Below are 24,319 nucleotides of genomic sequence, written 5' to 3' on the forward strand. Positions count from 1 at the left end.
TCCTGTTGAGAAATTGGGAAAAGATTTCCAAATCGAGAAAGCACTACATCAAGGTTGTATACTGTCACCGTGCTAATTTAACTTTAATGCAGAGTAGATCATGCAAACTGCCGCGCTGGATGAAGCACAAGCTGGACTCAAGATTGCGGGGAGAAATATCAATAGCCTCAGGTATGCAGAAGACAACACCCTTATGGCCAAAAGTGAAGAAGATCCTAAGAGCCTCTTGATGAAAGTGAAAGAGGACAGTGAAAAAGTTGGCTTAAACTCCACGTTCAGAAACCTGAGATCATGGCAACTGGTCCCATTCCCTCATGGCAAATAGATGGGGAAACAAAGGAAACAGGGAGAGACTTTATTTTCTGGGGCTCCAAAATTACTGCAGATGGTGACTGCAGCCAAGGAATTAAAAGACGTTTGCTTCTTGCAAGAAAAGCTATGACCAACCTAGACAGAATATAAAACAGCAGAGACATTCCTTATTGACAAAGGTCCATCTAGTCAAAGATATGGTTTTTCCAGTAGTCGTGTACGGATGTGAGAGTTGGATTATAATGAAAGCTGAGCGCTGAAGAATTGATGCTTTTGAACTGTGGTGTTGGAGAAGACTCTGGAGAGTCCTTGGACAGCAAGGATCCAACCAGTCCATCCTAAAGGAGATCAGTCCTTAGTGTTCTTTGGAAGGACTGATGCTGAAGCTGAAGCTCCAATACCTGACTCATTGGAAAACACCCCGATGCTGGGAAAGATTGAAGGTGTGAGGAGAAGCGGATGACAGAGGATGAGATGGTTGGATGGCATCACCGACTCAATGGATGTGAGTTTGAACAAGCTCCGCGAGTTGGTCAGAGAAGGCAATGGCACCCCACTCCAGTACTCTTGCCTGGAAAATCCCCTGGGCGAGGAGCCTGGTAGGCTGCAGTCCATGGGGTCCCGAAGAGTCAGACACGACTCAGCAACTTCTCTTTCACTTTCATGCATTGGAGAAGGAAATGGCAACCCACTCCAGTGTTCTTGCCTGGAGAATCCCAGGGACGGGGGAGCCTGATTGGCTGACGTCTATGGAGTTGCACAGAGTCGGACACGACTGAAGTGACTTAGCAGCAGCAGCAGCAAGTTGGTGATGGACAGGGAAGCCTGGTGTCCTGCAGTCCATGGGCTCACAGAGAGTCGGACTTGACTGAGTGACTGAACTGAGCTGAACTGAGAGGTTAAGGGCCATTTGTCACAGTTCCAAGGCTGGTCCAGTCCCCTCACTGTGGCACTGAAAGGGAGTGCAATCATCCTGTATTTAGTTCAAGCTTCTCATCACAGGGGCTTCCCTGATGCTCAGATGGTAAAGAATCCTCCTGCAATGCAGGAGACCCAGGTTTGATCTTGGGAAGATTCCCTGGAGAAGGGAATGGCAACCCAACCCAGTAGTCTTGCCTGGGAAATCCCATGACACATGAGCGGGGTGGGCTGCAGTCCATGTGGTCACAAAGAGTCAGACAAAAATGAGTGAGATCCCCTTAGTCTTCTCATCGTAGAGGAGTAGCAGCTGGACCCCAGGGATGGGAGCACCTGTCCAGAGTCACCTGTGTGTGGCAGAGTCAGAGTCAGGACCCAAGTGTCCTAGTCCCCAGGCTGTCTGTCCACAGCCCCACTCTGCTTGTGACAAGTGTGGCGGCAGCATCCTCCAGGCTGGGATTCTGCCGCATCCACCCCTGTTCTGCACAAACCTGTCCCATCCCCCTGAGGTGGGGGGACACTCAGCACTCACTGCTGCTGAGTCAGTTTCCTCATTTGCTAGATGGGGGAGGGGTGCCAGCGACCCCTGGCCCTCCCAGCCCCCCTCTCCTGGGGCGCCTGGACTTGTCAGTCCTGGAGACTCAGAGCTGGAGATGGAAGCCAGCTCCCTCCCCTCTGTCCACCCTCTCTGCTTCTTTCCTCTTGGCTGCTGGGCCCTGTTTATTGGTCACATCCTTCCTGATTACACAGACCCTCCTTCCCCACGACCTCTGCTTGGTGGGGACCATGTTTCTCTCTCACAACCTGAGTTTCCTCAGTCACTTCCCAGGGGTCCAACTCTCCAGTGATTCTTGTCAAAATGAGAAACTACATCCAGGTGCCCCCACAGTCTGAGGTCTCCCAGACTCCCTTGTTCCTTCACGTTCTGGACTTTCCACTTCTTCAGAGTCCAGCTCAGCAGCCCGAATGCTCTTGTCCTGTTTAGGAAACTCGTGTTTCCTTTAGGAAAAGGAAGTTCCTTCCTGCTGGGCATATAGAGAGCCGACCATAAGCAGGGGAAGATGAAACAGAAGCCCAGAGTGAAGAGAGAGGCAGATCTGGGGTCCGTGACTGGATTCAATCACATCTGCTCTGACTCCAAAGCAGACAGGCTGGGTGAGGAGCTGAGAGATGCCCACACAGGCCTGTCTCCAAAGGCAGAGAGAAGGGAGATGCCTTGGGTCCAGAGGTCTGGAGAGGGGGAGCTGGGGCCTCCAAACCCACCTACTTGGTGACCAGGGCCTCCTCCACCCTTCAGCACACACAGTTGATGGAGAAGACCTCCATCAACAAGGCTTTTCCTGATGATTGACAGCAGGGGCTGATGAGAACAAAAAGATGTAGAAGAAAATTTTTAATTATCTACTTATTTTACCTGATTCTAGAAAATCAGGAAGCAGTAGCAGAAAGCAACAGGTACACAGAAACACACATACGTGTCACCTCACACTCAAGCAATGCAATTTCTTTCACAATGGAAGCAGCAACAACCACCCCACCCCCAACCCTCAAACCACCTACCCAAGAAAATCTGAAAAGAAATTTTCTCTTCAAGAACAAGTCACCCAATAAGTTTTGGTCTCCTAACCAGAAGATATAAAAAGAAAGAAAGAACAAAAAATTCCAGGCTAACCTCACGTTAAGGCTGCAGTGGCCACGCTCTTCTCCCTGCAGAGGCAGGACCTGCTGTTTTGATCACTGAGGCAGGAGGCCCACATCGCTGCCCCTCTCCAACACTGCAGTCAGGTGTCTGCAAGTCCCTGGGCTTCTTCACCAGCTCCTTTTCTGATTCTCCAGAGATTGGTTGGGGGTGGAAGTTATCCCAAATTCCTTTAAGATGCCCTCTAGGCAGCCAGTGTGAGGCTGAGCATCTGTGGGGTCCAGGGATCCAAAATCTCTGCTTCAGGACTCTTGCCCATTGGGAATCAGTGACCTCCAGATTTTTTTTTTTGCTTAAAGGGGAGGTGCACTATACACTCCCTCCTACTGGGAGAAAGGAGGCCCGAGGCCTAGCTACCCACCCTCACTCCTTCTCGTCCTCATCCAGTCCAGTGGCTTTAAGACTCCACTCAGCTGACAAATACGCCTGTGCACCAAGTGTGTGCCCGGCAGTTTTCTAGACACTGGACAGAGAGCAGAGAAGATAAGCAGTAGGTCCCCCGTCATGGAGCTTATCCTCTAGGACACGAGATGGAAAATCTGAGAACCAATGGGTAACATCATGTCCGTGGGTGATAAATGCTATGATAAAGGGAAAAACAGGTGAAAAAGAGAGTTATTGGAATGTGGGGATGGCAAAGCTGCTGTTTTAGGTGGTTGGAGGTCAGGCCACTCTATGGATGTGACCCACCCCTCACCAAGAGATTCTGATTCATTGGAGCTGAGTGAAGTGAATTGGTTGTATGATGATAACTCCCCAATTCTGGCCTCCAGAGCTGATCTCTACAGAGACCCTGAGTCATATGCAACTGCCTCCTGATCACTCCCTCCGGATGTCTCAGGACACCTCACACTCACCATGTCTGGTCCCATCTCCTGAAGCCCCTTAGCTCCAGCACACACAGACCCTTCCTCGTCTTTCCCATCTCAGTAGATGGCACCACCTTCACAGATGCTCTTCACAAAATACTGTGAATCCACACCACACACACACACACACACACACACACACACACACACACACACACACACTCTTCCCCCTCCCTAGAGCATCCACTTGATCTTGATCCAGATCCATCCAGCCCTCTCACCCGTGCTCCCCTCATAAGCTTCCCACTGCTCCCTCTGTTTCCATTCTTCCCGTCAAAGTCGTCTTGGGCTGAACTCAAACTAAGTTACCTTTGCCGGTTTTTCTTTGCTACCTCAAGTCGCACAATGTCACCTCCAAAACCCTGTAGGTTCTCACCCCTTTCTACCTCTCCAGCTTCATCGCCTCCCTCCCTCCCTCCAGTCACTAGAATGACTTCCAGTTCCACTGGTCATCTGAGGGCCTTGCCTGCTACATGTCTACACAGACCCGAACCCTGAACGGAGACCAGAACTCAGCCTGGAACATAGTAGTCCTGTGTTCAGTCAATGTCACTCTGAGCCTCAGTTTCCTCATCCAGAAAATGGAGATAATAGCACCAGTTTTTAAAAATTTATTTATTTTTTATTAAAAGATAATTGCTTTACAGACAGCACCGGTTTTTAAAGGTGAAGATTCTTGATTGCCTCCTGCAGAAAACACCTCTAGCAACTTAGGCAGAGAATGACTCTACTAGAAGGCTGGTAGAGAATTATTAGGGCGAGACGGGCCTGAGAGCAGGCTTAGACCAGGGGCGGGGGGGCGGGGGTGGTGCTGGGCAGCTGGGGCACAGGCAAGGGCAGCTGGTCCAGGCACCATGGCCACTGGCCACAGACTCTGGATGCTAGTGCAGGCCCCAGCAGAAGGAATTCTGACCTGACCTGGTGTCTGCGTATCACCTGCTCCTTAGGTGTATGTCCAGACTTCACATGGGGGCAAGTCAAATATTTACCTGAACTTTGAGTTTCTTATTGAGAGTGAGGCCCAGTTTCTCTTCGAGATTTTCACGATGGGGACATCCTCAAATATGAGGTGGGGGGAAGTTCAGGTTCTCAATTGTTCTTCTCCCTGGCGATGTTCATCATACAAGGCCATGGGAAAGCTGGGAGAATTGAGAAAACAAAGGAATCACTGATTCTTAACCATTTCCCCTAAAGGCAGAAGGGATGGAATGTATCCTGGTCAGGAGGTCCAGGCAGGAAGGAGCCTGAGGTTGTAAGCTCGTGTTAACACTTATTCAATAAACTCCTGCAAGGTACCAGGCCTTCTTCTCAGCACTGGGAAAAAAACTTCAGTGAACAAAGGACAAGATAGCTCTACTTTGTGGATCTATATTCTAGAGTTTGTCTTTGAAGCCTCATGTTTTCCATGAAAGCAAACGTGGGATATTGCATTCCTTTCTATAATACCCCATAATAATATACTCTTAACATATCAGACTTGTTTCAATACAAAAGTAACGACTTCCTACTAATGGGCTGGTGGCTGAGCCATCCTATTTGCTTGAAGATACAGAAAACGGAGGCTTTATGTGCCTATAGTTAAGCACATTGTGGTTGACACATGAACAAAACTGGATCTGAGTTCGTGTGATGGGGAGTAAAAACCTGGGGAGCCAAGACCCTGTGGGAGAGGGTCATAGGGTCAGAGAGATGATGGAGGGTTCTGGGGTCCTGCCAGCCTCTGACAAGGTCCAGGAACAGACTGTTCAGGAAGCACTTCCTTCCTGATGTAGCAGGAAGCACAGCAGGCTCTCTTTTAAGGGTTTTGCATAAGCAGTGGTCCCGCCCTAGCAGTGGGAGTGTGCCTGGGGGCAGTGGTCCAGCTGATGGGCAGAGCACTGGAGGGATTTATGGAAACAGATGCTGGTTGGAGTTGGGGGTGAGGAGATGGGCTTGAACTAAGCTCCCCCACCCCCACCACTTCTGCATCCCTGGTCAGAAGCAGACCCAGAAAAGACCAACTTGGCAAACACTCACCAGCCCAGCCTGGCCCCAGAAGACACCTCGGATGACAGCTCACAGGTTCTGTCAGCTGAGAAAGGGGCCCTGAGGACTTGGGCTGCAGTGGGGCTGCTGTGGACACAACAGTTACCAGAGGTCGTATGTGTCGTGGTCACTGCAGGTTGGGCTCTGCTGCGGATTCATTTGTTCCTTCTAGCAGCCCCTGAGCTATGCACTCAGTGTCCCCATTTTCACAGGCACAGAGAGGTCAACCGATCATGATTAGAGATGTTTAGGTGTCAGAGCTGAGATTTGAACCCAGTCATGTGGGTTTAGGACCCTAAAATCTGCTTGGATTTGATTTGTACCTTAGACCCAAAGGGAGAGAGTGGCCAATATGCTTTTCAGTGCCAACAGACTGACTCGGTGACAAAACCTCCATTTCATTCATCTTCAGGGCTATTATTAATGTCATCCCCGCTGTACAGATGATGATTCTGAGGCTCAGAGAGTGTGTTATGTTTTTTGCTCAAGTTCACACAGTTACTTCCTGTCAGAGCCCAGATGTGAATATAGGTCTGTCTCCCTGCAAAGCTCAGCAAGTCATACGCAGAAAAGGAAAAACGTGTTAATCGCTCCGTCATGTTTGACTCTTTGCGACCCCACAGACTGTAGCCCCCCCAGGCTCCTTCTGTCCATGGACTTGTACAGGCAAGAATACTACAGTGGGCAGCCATTTCCTTCTCCAGAAGACCTTCCCAACCCAGGGATAAAACATGAGTCTCCTGCATTGTAGGCAGATTCTTTACCATCTGAGCCACACGGGAAGCCCCAGCAGGGAACAGAGCCACAGTAAGTGCTGAGCCCCTTCCCTCTTCTCTTGGGTCCAGGATTCATCTCCGGGCTCCCGTGTGTCCTGGTCTGGCTCTAGTGCCCCACCCAGAGGTCCTGTGGCCGAGTTCCCATCCCAGCCAGACCACTTCCTGTTGGCAAGTCAGTCAGAACATGACAGAGAGGGTCCAGACCCTAGGGAGGGCCTGATTGGAGCCTGGCCTGAATCTCCTCAGCCCATCAGTCTTCCTAAAGACTTTTCCACAGAACAGCCACACAGACAAGGGTCACGTGAATTGGCGGTCGATGTCTGGCTCCCGAGTAGGTGCCTGAGGCCACCCGAGAGCAGAATCCCTTTTCTCTCCACTCAAAGGTGGACTATGGAAGGTTGATTCTGTGATTTTTCCAAGAAACTGGGCAGAGAATGGGAACATCTGTGCCCTGGGCTGTGTTCTGGATGCGGCTCAGGACACAGTCTGGAGGACGTCATCTGGAGTCACCCTGCCTGGGGGGCGCTCTGGCAGGCCTTCGAGAAGGGAGCCTCTGGCCGCTGCCCCAGGAGACAGGGAGCCCAGGCCAGGCAGGGAGCAAGAGAAGGGCTTGAGGCTTGGGCAACGGGAGGTCTTCTCCATCCCCTGTGGGTGCTAAAGTGCTTGGGGAGGCCCAAGTGGCTAACTCAGCAGGGGGGATTGGGGACCACAGCTCCCCTTCCCCAGACCCCTGGACCAAGATGCCTCCCTTCTGTCTGCTTTGGAAACAGGCCTGTGAAGGCATCTCTCAGCTCCTCCTGCAGCCTATCTGTCAAGGCTGCAGGGAGCATGGAGACCGTCTGCCAACTATCCCTCCCCTGACCCTTCTTCTCCAGTTGGTATATTTTTCAAAAATAAATTTTATTTTTTTAAGAAGAGGATCTTTACATGGTTCCAAATAAAAATATTCTGAAAGAGCCATACTCTGAGAAACCTCACTGCTACCTGTGGCTCCATCCACTCTCTCCTCAGTTCCCCTCACCAACCCGGACCAGGTAACAATTCCCGTGCACTCAGGGGAGTCCTTCCTGCGCTTCTTGATGCAAGTCAAGCACATGCAGCTGTATTTAATATTATTTCCCTCATTTTTATTATATAAAATTAGTATGCTCCATGTTGACTTATGTCTTAGCTATCTTTATTTCATGTCTCCCGGAGGTATTTCCCTGTCAGTGTTGCAGAGCATCCCTCTTGCACTACATCATCGTTTATTAATCCACACCCTAAAGATGAACACCTGGCTTATTTTCAACCTTTTCTGTCTTATTTTTGAATTTGATCTTGAGTGGGAGCTTGATTTATGCCAGACTGCTCTGATCAGGAGAAGGTAAATGGGGAGAGGTGGTCAGGACACAGGAAATGAGAAAAGCAAGGATGACCAGGAAACGGGCAAAAGGTAGAAAAATGTAGAAGAAATGAGAGAAGCAAGAGAAAGAAGCAAAACAAAATGTGGGCAACCACACAAGATAAGAAGGAGACAGAGCAGAAGGAGGGAAGGAAATAGAAACTAGAGTGAGATGAGTGGAGAAGCATGCGAGGAGGGAGAGAGGAGAGCCAGGAAGAGGCCATCAGAGAATGTCAGAGCTCGGTGAGGATACCTCCTTTGAGCAGAGGGGTCAGGAACACTGGACTGACCCCAGTCCCTACAGAAACCCAGTCCCTACGGGTCCAGTATACCAGGTCAGCCACGTAAATCAGCAGGTTGACCGCTGTTGGGATGGCCACAGCCAGTCGCTGGTCTCAGAAGTACATGTCGTAGGTGAGCCCACTGATGCAGCCCATATCACTGGACTGCTGGGGCTGTCTGCCAAGCTCCTCATTGAACTGGTAGAGTGGCCAGAGGACCAGAGTGCTGAACTAGAGCAGGACGGAGAGCAGGCTGAGCACAAGCTGGAAGAGGGGGAAGGGCCCGGGCAGCCTGCATTCCCATTCGCCCAGGTTCAGCAGGATGGCCAGGCTGCTGGGATGAAGCAGATGGAGTACACGGCCACACTCCACTCCAGGGCCGGCTGGTGCAGGTACAGGGAGGTGTTGATGATGAAGGCGAAGATGAAACCAGCCATAAAGGTCTCCAGCACCTTCAGCAGGCCTGGCATGGTGAGCGCATAGCAGGAGGTCTCTTTGAACCAGTAGGTGGTCCAGTGCAGGCTGCTTACATGGCACACAGCACAGATGTGACAGAGGAGAACCTAGAGGCAGTGACGGCCCGGTCCCGGTAAGGACCATCAGGCAGGACCGGGACAAAGGCGACAGAGTAGGTGATGGGGGCCGAGAGACAGAGGAGGGTGGTGCAACAGGTGTAGGGGACAGAGAAGCTGCACCAGAAGAAAGGAAAGCAGGACCAGAGCGCACATAGTCGACTATGGAGATGATGAGGGTCACAACGAAGCAGACGCACCAGAAGGACATGGACCAGTTACCTGGGGCCCCTCTCCAGATGCCCATGTCGGCCACCAGAGAGAAGGCCACGCAGGTGGAGAAGAGCTGTGGCGGGCGGAGGCAGAGACAGCAGCACGTGACCTCCAAGAAGCCCCTGTCTCAGATGTCACCCCAGTGCACGTGGTGTTGCGATGGTCTGGCTGGTGGTGAATCGAGTCAGCCGCCTGGAACAGGCTCAGAGCCCTGTGATGGCTGAGGCTCAGGATCTGTGGAGCTGGAACCAATGGCTCAGACACTTGGGTAACAACACAGCCGCTCCAGAATGGTTCTCCCCACCCATCACCCTCGGCCTTATCAGGAGACTGTCATCCCCAAATCTCACAGCCATGTCTGGTCTGGCCCCAAACCATGAACATTTGGGGCCTCTTGTGCTGATACCATTATCTTTTGGGGTTGTAAAGTAGAATCATCCTTACGTACAATCTCAAATCTTCAAGTCTCTCAAAATTGAAAACGATTTCTTAAAATTTCATTTGGTAGCAGAATGTACATGAGACAATTCATGGTCTCACGGTTCTCCGTCTCCCCCTCAGAGAGGACCCAGAAGGCCCTGGCCCCCTAATGCAAGCTTGGTTTGCTCCAGATTAGGGGCACAAACCAGTTTGTACTGGAGGTGGCCCCGAGGATTTGTTTTACTTTTCTTCATGGCGATTTCTGGAAGACATGGTGTAGAATCAGTGTTGTTTCTTCCCAAAGGGTTTGGAAGCTGCAGTGGTTTAATTTCACAAGAAAATCCAGATTTCCTGCTCCTTTAGAAACCTCAGGAGACCTGGTGTCACCAGGCTGTGTGCCCTTGGGATGGGGGGAGTAGCTGGAGGTGAGCAGCAGCTACAGCCTCTTTCGGTTCAGTTCAGTTCAGTCACTCAGTGGTGTCCGACTCTTTGCGACCCCATGAATTGCAGTACGCCAGGCCTCCCTGTCCATCACCAACTCCTGGAATTCACTCAGACTCATGTCCATCTAGTCGGTGATGCCATCCAACCATCTCATCCTCTGTCATCCCCTTCTCCTCCTGCCCCCAATCCCTCCCAGCATCAGAGTCTTTTCCAGTGAGTCAACTCTTCGCATGAGGTGGCCAAAGTATTGGAGTTTCAGCTTTAGCATCATTCCTTCCAAAGAACACCCAGGACTGATCTCCTTTAGAATGGACTGGTTGGATTTCCTTGCAGTCCAAGGGACTCTCAAGTGTCTTCTCCAACACCACAGTTCAAAAGCATCAATTCTTTGGCACTCAGCCTTCTTCACAGTCCAACTCTCACATCCATACATGACTACCGGAAAAACCATAGCCTTGACTAGATGGACCTTTGTTGGCAAAGTAATGTCTCTGCTTTTGAATATGCTATCTAGGTTGCTCATAACCCTCCTTCCAAGGAGTAAGTGCCTTTTAATTTCATGGCTGCAATCGCCATCTGCAGTGATTTTGGAGCCCCCCAAAATAAAGTCTGACACTGTTTCCACTGTTTCCCCATCTATTTGCCATGAAGTGATGGGACCAGATGCCATGATCTTAGTTTTCTGAATGTTGAGCTTTAAGCCAACTTTTTCACTCTCCTCTTTCACTTTCATCAAGAGGCTTTTTAGTTCTTCTTCACCTTCTGCCATAAGGGTGGTGTCATCTGCATATCTGAGGTTTTTGATATTTCTCCCAGCAATCTTGATTCCAGCTTGTGCTTCATCCAGCCCAGCATTTCTCATGATGTACTCTGGCCTTTTTACAGTTTTCCATTTATATCTTTGTGTAGTTTTCTATATTCCTCTTATTCTCCTGTAAAATCTACATAAACAGGTCTATGATCATCTCACGTGTGCCCATTTCCCCCTCTTTGGTATGGCCAAGCTTTCTGCCTGTTCACAGGAGAAACCACCCCTTCATCCCAGGGAGCATCCATGTTTCTCAACCTCTTGTACAGCCTTCAACACATGTCAGAAGCTTTGAAACTGTATTTAGACACATGTTTGCATGCATGCACACATGCCTGTAGGGAGTATCTGTATCTTCCTTTTTTTCTGTTTTGTAAACATAAGACCGTGTCATGCACAGGGCATCTTGTTTTCCACCACCCCTGGCAGGTGCAGCTGGTCCTCTCCAGGGGCCCAGGTCTTCTCCATTCCCCTTTACTTATTTCGTTCCCTCCTGGCTTCTTCCTGGCTCTGTGGGTATTTGGACTGATCCCCCCTTCTCTAGATTAGTGGACCCTCCCCTGTGAGTCTCAGACACTGAGACGAGGGGTCCTGGGATCCATGTGACCACCGTACTCTAAAGCAGGAGGTTGGCAAGCTTTTCTGGAAACTTAAAAAAAATATGACTAATAATATATTTTTCATTTCTGGAAATTCATTTTGTTCTGCTAGGGCTACTGCGGCAAATTATCATAAACCCGATGGCTTAAAACCACAGAAACGTATTCTGTCACAGTTCTGGAGGCCAGCGTTGTGAAACAAGGTGTCAGCAGGGCTGCTCTGCCTCTGATGCCCCAGGGCAGGGTCCCTCCTTGTCTCTTTTAGCCTCTGGAGGCGCCTTGGACCCGTGGCTGTGTTACTGAGCTCAGGCTTGTCTACTCAATCCTCAAGAAGCTAAACACTGAGAGACGAGTGTCGGGCTTTGTCTGGGACGAGGTGCCAGCTCCTCTGCTGTGAACACAATCATCACCCACGTCTGTGCATCAGCCCATGTTGGGCGGTGGGTTAAAAAAAATACAATGAATGTTTCCACCATTTTTTGTAGGATCAACTTGGAGGATGGTTTTTTCCAGTTTAGCAGGTCTACGTTGAGAAGGAGATCATATGTCCAATAACAGTCACAGACTTTCTCTTGCACTGAAACCTCCTGCAGGGAATTGTCTTAGTGGAAATCCACCCCCACTGCCGCCCCCGCCTCCCCACTCCACGCCATTAGGGATGCACTCTGGCCAAATTGAGTGACCTGTCAGGTCTTAAAGGGAGAGACTACTTCAGAACCCCTTTCTTCCTCAAGCAGTGGTGACACTAAGGCTGTGCCCCAGCCAACACACTAGAACCCCTCCTCCTTCTGGAGACTGGAGTTGCGGGGGAGGGGGAGGGGGCGCAGAGCAGGGCAGCCCCTGCCTGGGGCATGCATAGGAATCACAGAGGTCGGGGCTGGATTCAGTTCCCCTAAGAAGCTGACCCCTCTTCTCCCTCCCTTGCCTGCAGCCTCCTCTGTGAACGGGACAGGCTTTTCATAGTTTAGTTTCCTTTTTGCCTGTAATTTAGTGCCTTTGTTGGAAGAATCCTAATTATGGAGTAACAGGAAGACCTGCGCATGGAGTTCCCTCCCACTTCCAGATCTTGCAAAAAGAGCTCCACCTGCAAAATACTGGAATCATTTAGAGCTCCATGCAGGGACCTACACTCTTCACGACTGAAAACATACATGGGCCAGGTTGTATTGAAACCAGAAAACCATTTTTTTTCTTGATTACTGGGCCATACCTCCCAGTTTTGTCCATCTGCCAAGATGCGTGCCAGTGGACTTGTAAGAAGCGATGGCTGTAGATCCCCTCCCCCCACTTCACTGGCTCATCCAGAACAGATTTAAAGCAAACAAGCAATTGCTGCCTTGGGAAGAGAGTGGTACAGGGTCACAAACACGCCATTTCCCACTTCTGCAGTGTCCAACTGGCCCCAGAGTTTCAAAGAGCAAAGAACACACCCAAACAGGTGAGAAGGGGGCTCCTGGGACCCACACCCCTCTACTCACTCCAGTCAAGAGCTCGGTGCTCCTTCAGAGGCCCGTTTCCTTCTCTTAACAGAAAGTGAAAGCACTCTGTGAGCAAGGCGTGGGAGGGCCAGGGCAAGCTCCTGAAACTAGCAGTTTGGCAGCTGCTGGAAAAGACATATAGATCCTCGCTGGGACTAGGTGGCACTCCACTCCTCGCTGGGACTAGCTGGCACTCTTCCCAGTGGCACTCTGCTCCTTGCTCCAGGAAGAAAGGGAGGGGCTGGAGACATGGGGACCTGACCCCTGCCTGGATGCTCATTGTCCCCAAGTCAGGCCCAGCTGCTTGTTGCTGAAGAAGCCAATACAGAGAGCTAAGTCTTGGGTTTAAGAAAAGCAGCTTTATCTTATGGAAGCCTGAAGAGGGTGTTTCACTGCCCAGAAGAATCAACCCCCAGCACAGCAAGTCTCAGCTGGGATTTATACGAGGAGGGAAACCTAAGGGGCCGCAGGCTGTGTGCCAGGGGTGCGCTGTGCTTCTGTTTTGGGAGACCCCTGGGCCACCTCGCTGGATTGAGAAGGTGAGTGTGGTCCTTACTTTGTTCAGATCAGCACATCAGTTCTACTGGGTCAGTGGTCATATATTTTTTAGAGAAAAAGAACTGAGACAGAAACAGCGCTTAATCGGCAAAGCAAAACTGAAACCAGAACATCAAACTAGGTTTAAGTATTCATAAGCCTTTGGTTGAGAACCAAGCAAGGTTACAATCCGGTGCCGGGACCTGCCTGACCACCATGCTCACCATGTGCCCGTCCTCAGGCCTGGGCACCAAGCCCATCGTGGGCTTCCTCCTCCACTTGGGGCAGCTGCTCTCCACCTGTGTGCCCTTCTCGCTGGGGGCCAGTGAGGACACTCTGAAGGGGGACGTAATTAACTGGTGCATGTTCATCTGGTGCATCTGCTTCATTGTGACCCTCACCGTCTTCATAGGGGAGTTTTGTGGGCTCCGGTCCCGCCTCCCCTTCTCCTGGACGGCTTTCTCTGTGTCCATGCCTTTTACTTCTTCATCTTCTGCCTCTCAACGTCCATCATCTTCGGCGCCACATACATCAAGTTCTTGCCTCCAGGCTCCACCCAAAACAGGGTCATCACTGCCGCTGCATTCGCCTTCGTGGCTGCTGCACTCTATGCCACTGAAGCGTTCTGCATCATATCCAGCCTGGAGGCATGGTCTGGCTCAAGCCAGCCTTCCCAGGCCTGCTCAGGAGCCCAGAGAACTATGCTAACTGGTTCTTCATCACCGCCATCAGCAGCCCCCACCAGTATCAGCATCAGCCAGCCCTTGTTCGTGGTGGTGGACTTCATATGCTTCCTCCTAGAACCAGCTATGAACTTCACAGTGAAGGGGTTTGATCGAGTCAAAGACAAAAAGCTCTGTTCCCTACCTGTGTCCTGTCTGAGCAGAGGGTGCTCTCTGTGCTCCTCTGCCCTAGTGCTCTGTCCACTCCACCAGTTCAACAGGAAGCTGGATGGGCAGCCCCGGCGGTCCAGTGATGTGAGCTGCAGCAACAGACGCACCTGCTCGGAGTGCCCGGGGACCAGCGGCTGGCTGTGGCCGTCCTACCCAGCTGCGCTTGATGAGGCCGACACTGAGCACCTGGCCTGTGAGGCTATGTAGGGACTAAGAATTCACTTTCTAAATGAGAGGGGTTCTTTACAGAGCTCTGACGTCCTCTGTGCCCTCTCCCTGGCTCCCCTCTCCCTCCTCGCATCCTTCCCCATGCATCTCACTCTTTTCCGTTCCTTCACTCCTTCTGTGGTCTTTGCCCTTTTTTGTGTGTTTGCTCACCGTCTGTTTTGCCTTTCTCTTGCTGCCCTCATCTATTCTACACTTTCTGCTTTTTGTCCCTTTTCTGGTTATCCTTGCTTTCCCATCTCCTATGTCCTGACCACCTCTCCCCATTTTCCTTCTTCTGATCCATTAGGACTGAGACCATTTCCTTCTCTGAGCCACCTCCTAAGGTGCTGACTCCACCTCATACAGCCCTTTGTGCAGCTGTTCACACCTGGGCCTCCAGAGGGGCCTCGTTGCCAAAGCAAGTCTGTCCCCCTGGGGTGCCTTAGTTGGTGTGTGTGTGTTGGAAGGAGGTGGGGGTTGGGGGTGAGTACCAAGGGGTATGGCCCACTTTCTCCCAGGGGATGGGTATACAGCCCACCACTCCTTGAATTTAACAAAAGTCTCTGCAGGTCAGTAACTTCCAGTGGGTGGGGTTCTTGAAGTAGAGACCCTGGTCCCTAGGCCCAGCTGGTGGTTGGCCCGTCTGACATTGGCTCCAGAATTTTTCCCAAGCTTACTGAAAACCCACTGCCAGCAGAGGCCATCTTAAAGGAAGCAAAGGCTGAATGTCTTCCAAAGAACAACCCAGGACTGTATCTTCGCTTTAGAGATGGACTGGTTGGATTCCTTGCCAGTCGCAAGGGACTCTCAACTGTGTCTTCTCCAACCACGACAGCTTCAAGAAGCATCAATTCTTTGGCACTCAGCCTTCTTCACAGTCCAAACTCTCACATCCATACATGACTACACGGAAAAAAAATCGCAATAGCCTTGGACTTAGATGGACCTTTGTTCGGCCCAAAGTAATCGTACTCTGTCTTTTGAATATGCCTATACTAAGGCCCTATGCTCATCAACCCTCGCTTCCAAGGAGTAAGTGCCTTTTAATTTCGATCGGCTGCAATCGCATCTGCAGTGCATTTTGGAGCCCCCCAAAATAAAGTCTGACACATGTTTCCATCTGGTTTCCCCATCTATTTCCATGAAGTGATGGACCAGATGGCCATGCATCCTTAGTTTTCCTGAAATGTTGAGCTGTTAAGCCAACTTTTTCACCTCTGCCACTCTTTCACTTTCATCAAGAGCGCTTTTTATGTTCTTCCTCAGCCTTCTGCCATAATAGGGTGGTGTCATCGTGCCATAATCTGAGCGTTTTGATATTTCTCCCAGCAATCCTGATTCCAGCTTCGTGCCTTCATCCAGGCCCAGCATTTGCCATGAGTAGTACTCTGGCCTTTTTACAGTTCCATTTATTCTTTTGTGTAGTTTTCGTTCATATTCCTTCTATTCTCGCTGTAATAACATCTACCATAACAGTCTAGTGATGCATCTCGACGTGTGCCCATTTCCCCGCTCTTTGGTAATGCCAAAAAAGCTTTCTGCCCTGTTCACCAGGAGAAAGCCACACCCTTCATCCCGGCGAAGCATCCAATGTTCTCCACCTCTTGTACAGCCTTCAACACATGTCAGGAAAGCTTTGAAACTGATCTTAGACCATTTTGGCATCATGCACACATGCCTGTAGGGAGTATCTGTATCTTCCTTTTTTTCTGTTTTTGTAAACATAAGACCGTGTATGCACAGGGCATCTTGTTTTCCACCAACCCCTGGCAGCGTGCAGCTGCCCCCGTCGGCTCTCCAGGGGCCCCAAGTCTTCTCCATTCCCCTTTACTTAATTTTGTTCCCTCCTGCTTCTTCCTGGCTTCTGTGGGTATTTGGCATGATCCCCCTTCTCTTAGATTAGTAGGCCCTCGCCCTGTGAGGTCTCAGACACTGAGACGAGGGCGGCTCCTGGATCCATGTTGACCACCAATACTCTAGGGTAAAGACAGTGAGGTTGGCCAAGACTTTTCTGTGAAAACTTAAAAAAAAATATGACTAATACATATGATTTTTCATTTCTGGAAATTCATATTTGTTGCTGGCTAGAGCGCTACTTGCCGGCAAAATTATATAAAGCGAGTGGCTTAAAACACGCGGTCACAGAAAACGTATTTTCGTCAGCGTTTGTCTGAGAGGCCACGTTGTGAACAAGGTGTCAGCAGGGCTGCTCTGTCTTGATGCCCCAGGGCAGGTCTCCTCCTTTGTCTCTGTATTAAGCGCTCTGAAGGCGCCTGTTGACCCTGTGCTGCTGTTACTGAGCCATCCAGGCTTGCTAACTCAAAGTCCTCCAAGAAGCTAAACACTCGAGAGACGAGTGTCGGGCCTCTTGTCTGGGACGAAGGTGCACTCCTGTCTGCTGTGAACACATTAATCACCCACGTCTCGATGCCTGCCCCGCTGTCAGGTGTGCATGCCCATGTTGGCGGTGGGCGTTTAAAAAAAATAAGTACTAATGGAATGTTTCCCCATTTCTTTGTGGATCAACTTGGAGGATGGTTTTTTCCAGTTTAGCAGGTCTACGTTTGAGAAGCAGATCATTTGATGCCAATAACGTCACAGACTTTCTCTTGCGCCGACTGCAAAACTCGCTGCGGGAATGTCTAGTTGTGAATCCACGGCCCACTAGCCCGCCCGGCCGCCTCCCCGACTCCACGCCATTATGGGATGCCACTACTGGGCCAATTGAGTGAACCTATCGAGCCGTCTTAAAGGAGAGACGTACTTCAGAACCCCTTTCTTCCTCAAGCCAGTGTGACACTTAAAGGCTGTGCCCGCCAACACACTAGAACCCGCGTCCTCCCTCTGGACGACCTGGAAGTTGCGAGGAGGCGGGAGGGCGCGCAAGCAGGGCAGCCCCTTGGCCTGGCGCCATGATAGAATTCACAGAGGTCCGGCTGGATTCAGTTCCTAAGAAGCTGACCCCTCTCTTCTCCCTCCGCCCTGCTGCAGCGCTACCTCTGTGAACGGGAACAGGGTTTCATAGTCTTACGTTTCCGTTTTTGCCTATAATTTAGTGCCTTTGTTGGAGAATCCTAATTATTGCATTAACAGGAAGACCTGACGCACTCGGAGTTCCTCTCCGCACTTCCAGATCTTGCAAAAAGCTAGCTCCACTCACAAAATACTGGAATCATTTATGAGCTCCAATGCAGGGACCTAACACTCTTCGGACCGACTTGGAAAATCATACATGGGCCAGGTTGTATTGAACCATAAAACATTTTTTCTCTGATTACTGGGCCATAACCTTCCAGTTTTGTCCATCGTGCCAAGACGCGTGCCAGTGGACTTGTAGAAAGGCTGCTGGCTGTAGATCGCCCTCCGCTCCACTTCACTGGCTCATCCCAGAACAGATTTAAAGCCAAACAAGCAATTCTGCGCCTTGGGAAGAGAGTGGTACAGGGGTTCACAACTATTTAATATTTATTTCCCTCATTTTTATTATATAAAATTAGTATGCTCCATGTTGACTTATGTTCTTAGCTATCTTTATTTCAATGTCTGCCCGGAGGTATTTCCCTGTCAGTGTTTGCAGAGCATCCCTCTTGCACTACATCATTTTTTATTAATCACACCCTAAAGAGAACACCTGGCTTATTTTCAACCTTTTCTGTCTTATTTTTGAATTTGATCTTGAGTGGGAGCTTGATTTATGCCAGACTGCTCTGATCAGGAGAAGGTAAATGGGGAGAGGTGGTCAGGACACAGGAAATGAGAAAAGAAGGGATGACCAGGAAAAGGGGCAAAAGGTAGAAAAATGTAGAAGAAATGAGAGAAGCAAGAAAAAGAAGCAAAACAAATGTGGGACCACACAAGATAAGAAGGAGACAGAGCAGAAGGAGGGAAGGAAATAGAAACTAGAGTGAGATGAGTGGAGAAGCATGCGAGGAGGGAGAGAGGAGAGCCAGGAAGAGGCCATCAGAGAATGTCAGAGCTCGGTGAGGATACCTCCTTTGAGCAGAGGGGTCAGGAACACTGGACTGACCCCAGTCCCTACAGAAACCCAGTCCCTACGGGTCCAGTATACCAGGTCAGCCACGTAAATCAGCAGGTTGACCGCTGTTGGGATGGCCACAGCCAGTCGCTGGTCTCAGAAGTACATGTCGTAGGTGAGCCCACTGATGCAGCCCATATCACTGGACTGCTGGGGCTGTCTGCCAAGCTCCTCATTGAACTGGTAGAGTGGCCAGAGGACCAGAGTGCTGAACTAGAGCAGGACGGAGAGCAGGCTGAGCACAAGCTGGAAGAGGGGGGAAGGGCCGGGCAGCCTGCATTCCCATTCGCCCAGGTTCAGCAGGATGGCCAGGCTGCTGGGATGAAGCAGATGGAGTACACGGCCACACTCCACTCCAGGGCCGGCTGGTGCAGGTACAGGGAGGTGTTGATGATGAAGGTGAAGATGAAACCAGCCATGAAGGTCTCCAGCACCTTCAGCAGGCCTGGCATGGTGAGCGCATAGCAGGAGGTCTCTTTGAACCAGTAGGTGGTCCAGTGCAGGCTGCTTACATGGCACACAGCACAGATGTGACAGAGGAGAACCTAGAGGCAGTGACGGCCCGGTCCCGGTAAGGACCATCAGGGCAGGACCGGGACAAAGGCGACAGAGTAGGTGATGGGGGCCGAGAGACAGAGGAGGGTGGTGCAACAGGTGTAGGTGACAGAGAAGCTGCACCAGAAGAAAGGAAAGAAGGACCAGAGCACACATAGTCGACTATGGAGATGATGAGGGTCACAACGAAGCAGACGCACCAGAAGGACATGGACCAGTTACCTGGGGCCCCTCTCCAGATGCCCATGTCGGCCACCAGAGAGAAGGCCACGCAGGTGGAGAAGAGCTGTGGCGGGCGAGGCAGAGACAGCAGCACGTGACCTCCAAGAAGCCCCTGTCTCAGATGTCACCCCAGTGCACGTGGTGTTGCGATGGTCTGGCTGGTGGTGAATCGAGTCAGCCGCCTGGAACAGGCTCAGGCCCTGTGACGGCTGAGGCTCAGGATCTGTGGAGTTGGAACCAATGGCTCAGACACTTGGGTAAACAACACAGCCGCTCCAGAATGGTTCTCCCCCACCCATCACCTCGGCCTTATCAGGAGACTGTCATCCCCAAATCTCACAGCCATGTCTGGTCTGGCCCCAAACCATGAACATTTGGGGCCTCTTGTGCTGATACCATTATCTTTTGGGGTTGTAAAGTAGAATCATCCTTACGTACAATCTCAAATCTTCAAGTCTCTCAAAATTGAAAACGATTTCTTAAAATTTCATTTGGTAGCAGAATGTACATGAGACAATTCATGGTCTCACGGTTCTCCGTCTCCCCCTCAGAGAGGACCCAGAAGGCCCTGGCCCCCTAATGCAAGCTTGGTTTGCTCCAGATTAGGGGCACAAACCAGTTTGTACTGGAGGTGGCCCCGAGGATTTGTTTTACTTTTCTTCATGGCGATTTCTGGAAGACATGGTGTAGAATCAGTGTTGTTTCTTCCCAAAGGGTTTGGAAGCTGCAGTGGTTTAATTTCACAAGAAAATCCAGATTTCCTGCTCCTTTAGAAACCTCAGGAGACCTGGTGTCACCAGGCTGTGTGCCCTTGGGATGGGGGGAGTAGCTGGAGGTGAGCAGCAGCTACAGCCTCTTTCGGTTCAGTTCAGTTCAGTCACTCAGTGGTGTCCGACTCTTTGCGACCCCATGAATTGCAGTACGCCAGGCCTCCCTGTCCATCACCAACTCCTGGAATTCACTCAGACTCATGTCCATCTAGTCGGTGATGCCATCCAACCATCTCATCCTCTGTCATCCCCTTCTCCTCCTGCCCCATCCCTCCCAGCATCAGAGTCTTTTCCAGTGAGTCAACTCTTCGCATGAGGTGGCCAAAGTATTGGAGTTTCAGCTTTAGCATCATTCCTTCCATGGCTCATTCTCCTTTAGAATGGACTGGTTGGATTTCCTTGCAGTCCAAGGGACTCTCAAGTGTCTTCTCCAACACCACAGTTCAAAAGCATCAATTCTTTGGCACTCAGCCTTCTTCACAGTCCAACTCTCACATCCATACATGACTACCGGAAAAACCATAGCCTTGACTAGATGGACCTTTGTTGGCAAAGTAATGTCTCTGCTTTTGAATATGCTATCTAGGTTGCTCATAACCCTCCTTCCAAGGAGTAAGTGCCTTTTAATTTCATGGCTGCAATCGCCATCTGCAGTGATTTTGGAGCCCCCAAAATAAAGTCTGACACTGTTTCCACTGTTTCCCCATCTATTTGCCATGAAGTGATGGGGACCAGATGCCATGATCTTAGTTTTCTGAAATGTTGAGCTTTAAGCCAACTTTTTCACTCTCCTCTTTCACTTTCATCAAGAGGCTTTTTAGTTCTTCTTCAACCTTCTGCCATAAGGGTGGTGTCATCTGCCATATCTGAGGTTTTTGATATTTCTCCCAGCAATCTTGATTCCAGCTTGTGCTTCATCCAGCCCAGCATTTCTCATGATGTACTCTGGCCTTTTTACAGTTTTCCATTTATATCTTTGTGTAGTTTTCTATATTCCTCTTATTCTCCTGTAAAATCTACATAAACAGGTCTATGATCATCTCACGTGTGCCCATTTCCCCCTCTTTGGTATGGCCAAGCTTTCTGCCTGTTCACAGGAGAAACCACCCCTTCATCCCGGGAGCATCCATGTTCTCAACCTCTTGTACAGCCTTCAACACATGTCAGAAGCTTTGAAACTGTATTTAGACACATGTTTGCATGCATGCACACATGCCTGTAGGGAGTATCTGTATCTTCCTTTTTTTCTGTTTTGTAAACATAAGACCGTGTCATGCACAGGGCATCTTGTTTTCCACCACCCCTGGCAGGTGCAGCTGGTCCTCTCCAGGGGCCCAAGTCTTCTCCATTCCCCTTTACTTATTTTGTTCCCTCCTGGCTTCTTCCTGGCTTCTGTGGGTATTTGGACTGATCCCCCTTCTCTAGATTAGTGGACCCTCCCCTGTGAGTCTCAGACACTGAGACGAGGGGTCCTGGGATCCATGTGACCACCATACTCTAAAGCAGGAGGTTGGCAAGCTTTTCTGGAAACTTAAAAAAAATATGACTAATAATATATTTTTCATTTCTGGAAATTCATTTTGTTCTGCTAGGGCTACTGCGGCAAATTATCATAAACCCGATGGCTTAAAACCACAGAAACGTATTTTGTCACAGTTCTGGAGGCCAGCGTTGTGAAACAAGGTGTCAGCAGGGCTGCTCTGCCTCTGATGCCCCAGGGCAGGGTCCCTCCTTGTCTCTTTTAGCCTCTGGAGGCGCCTTGACCCGTGGCTGTGTTACTGAGCTCAGGCTTGTCTACTCAATCCTCAAGAAGCTAAACACTGAGAGACGAGTGTCGGGCTTTGTCTGGGACGAGGTGCCACTCCTCTGCTGTGAACACAATCATCACCCACGTCTGTGCATTAGCCCATGTTGGGCGGTGGGTTAAAAAAAATACTAATGAATGTTTCCACCATTTTTTGTGGATCAACTTGGAGGATGGTTTTTTCCAGTTTAGCAGGTCTACGTTGAGAAGGAGATCATATGTCCAATAACAGTCACAGACTTTTCTCTTGCACTGAAACCTCCTGCAGGGAATTGTCTTAGTGGAAATCCACCCCCACTGCCCGCCCCGCCTCCCCACTCCACGCCATTAGGGATGCACTCTGGCCAAATTGAGTGACCTATCAGGTCTTAAAGGAGAGACTACTTCAGAACCCCTTTCTTCCTCAAGCAGTGGTGACACTAAGGCTGTGCCCGCCAACACACTAGAACCCTCCTCCTTCTGGAGACTGGAGTTGCGAGGGAGGGGAGGGGGCGCAGAGCAGGGCAGCCCCTGCCTGGGGCATGATAGGAATCACAGAGGTCGGGGCTGGATTCAGTTCCCTAAGAAGCTGACCCCTCTTCTCCCTCCCTTGCCTGCAGCCTCCTCTGTGAACGGGACAGGCTTTTCATAGTTTAGTTTCCTTTTTGCCTATAATTTAGTGCCTTTGTTGGAAGAATCCTAATTATGGAGTAACAGGAAGACCTGCGCATGGAGTTCCCTCCCACTTCCAGATCTTGCAAAAAGAGCTCCACCTGCAAAATACTGGAATCATTTAGAGCTCCATGCAGGGACCTACACTCTTCACGACTGAAAACATACATGGGCCAGGTTGTATTGAAACCAGAAAACCATTTTTTTCTTGATTACTGGGCCATACCTCCAGTTTTGTCCATCTGCCAAGACGCGTGCCAGTGGACTTGTAGAAGCGATGGCTGTAGATCCCCTCCCCCCACTTCACTGGCTCATCCAGAACAGATTTAAAGCAAACAAGCAATTCTGCCTTGGGAAGAGAGTGGTACAGGGTCACAAACACGCCATTTCCCACTTCTGCAGTGTCCAACTGGCCCCAGAGTTTCAAAGAGCAAAGAACACACCCAAACAGGTGGGAAGGGGGGCTCCTGGGACCCACACCCCTCTACTCACTCAGTCAAGAGCTCGGTGCTCCTTCAGAGGCCCGTTTCCTTCTCTTAACAGAAAGTGAAAGCACTCTGTGAGCAAGGCGTGGGGAGGGCCAGGGCAAGTTCCTGAAACTAGCAGTTCGGCTGCTGCTGGAAAAGACCTATAGATCCTCGCTGGGACTAGCTGGCACTCCACTCCTCGCTGGGACTAGCTGGCACTCTTCCCAGTGGCACTCTGCTCCTTGCTCCAGGAAGAAAGGGAGGGGCTGGAGACATGGGGACCTGACCCCTGCCTGGATGCTCATTGTCCCCAAGTCAGGCCCAGCTGCTTGTCGCTGAAGAAGCCAATACAGAGAGCTAAGTCTTGGGTTTAAGAAAAGCAGCTTTATCTTATGGAAGCCTGAAGAGGGTGTTTCACTGCCCAGAAGAATCAACCCCCAGCACAGCAAGTCTCAGCTGGGATTTACACGAGGAGGGAAACCTAAGGGGCCGCAGGCTGTGTGCCAGGGGTGCTCTGTGCTTCTGTTTTGGGAGACCCCTGGGCCACCTTGCTGGATTGAGATGGTGAGTGTGGTCCTTACTTTGTTCAGATCAGCACATCAGTTCTACTGGGTCAGTGGTCATATATTTTCTAGAGAAAAAGAACTGAGACAGAAACAGCGTTTAATCGGCAAAGCAAAACTGAAACCAGAACACCAAACTCTGTTTAAGTGTTCATAAGCCTTTGGTTGAGAACCAAGCAAGGTTACAGTCCGGTGCCGGGGACCTGCCTGACCACCATGCTCACCATGTGCCAGTCCTCAGGCCTGGGCACCAAGCCCATCGTGGGCTTCCTCCTCCACTTGGGGCAGCTGCTCTCCACCTGTGTGCCCTTCTCGCTGGGGGCCAGTGAGGACACTCTGAAGGGGGACGTAATTAACTGGTGCATGTTCATCTGGTGCATCTGCTTCATTGTGACCCTCACCGTCTTCATAGGGGAGTTTTGTGGGCTCCGGTCCCGCCTCCCCTTCTCCTGGGACGGCTTTCTCTGTGTCCATGCCTTTTACTTCTTCATCTTCTGCCTCTCAACGTCCATCGTCTTCGGCGCCACATACATCAAGTTCTTGCCTCCAGGCTCCACCCAAAACAGGGTCATCACTGCCGCTGCATTCGCCTTCGTGGCTGCTGCACTCTATGCCACTGAAGCGTTCTGCATCATATCCAGCCTGGAGGCATGGTCTGGCTCAAGCCAGCCTTCCCAGGCCTGCTCAGGAGACCCAGAGAACTATGCTGACTGGTTCTTCATCACCGTCATCAGCAGCCCCCACCAGTATCAGCATCAGCCAGCCCTTGTTCGTGGTGGTGGACTTCATATGCTTCCTCCTGGAACCAGCTATGAA

The 24,319-nt window shown here is 50.6% G+C and overlaps 2 pseudogenes; both read right to left on the reverse strand.

Moving 5' to 3' along the window:
• Positions 7,382-9,405, reverse strand: LOC108638452 (annotated as a pseudogene).
• Positions 18,291-19,594, reverse strand: LOC108638453 (annotated as a pseudogene).

This window comes from Capra hircus, chromosome 21 (genome assembly GCF_001704415.2).
Source record: "Capra hircus breed San Clemente chromosome 21, ASM170441v1, whole genome shotgun sequence".
In the NCBI taxonomy this organism is placed as follows: Eukaryota; Metazoa; Chordata; class Mammalia; order Artiodactyla; family Bovidae; genus Capra; species Capra hircus.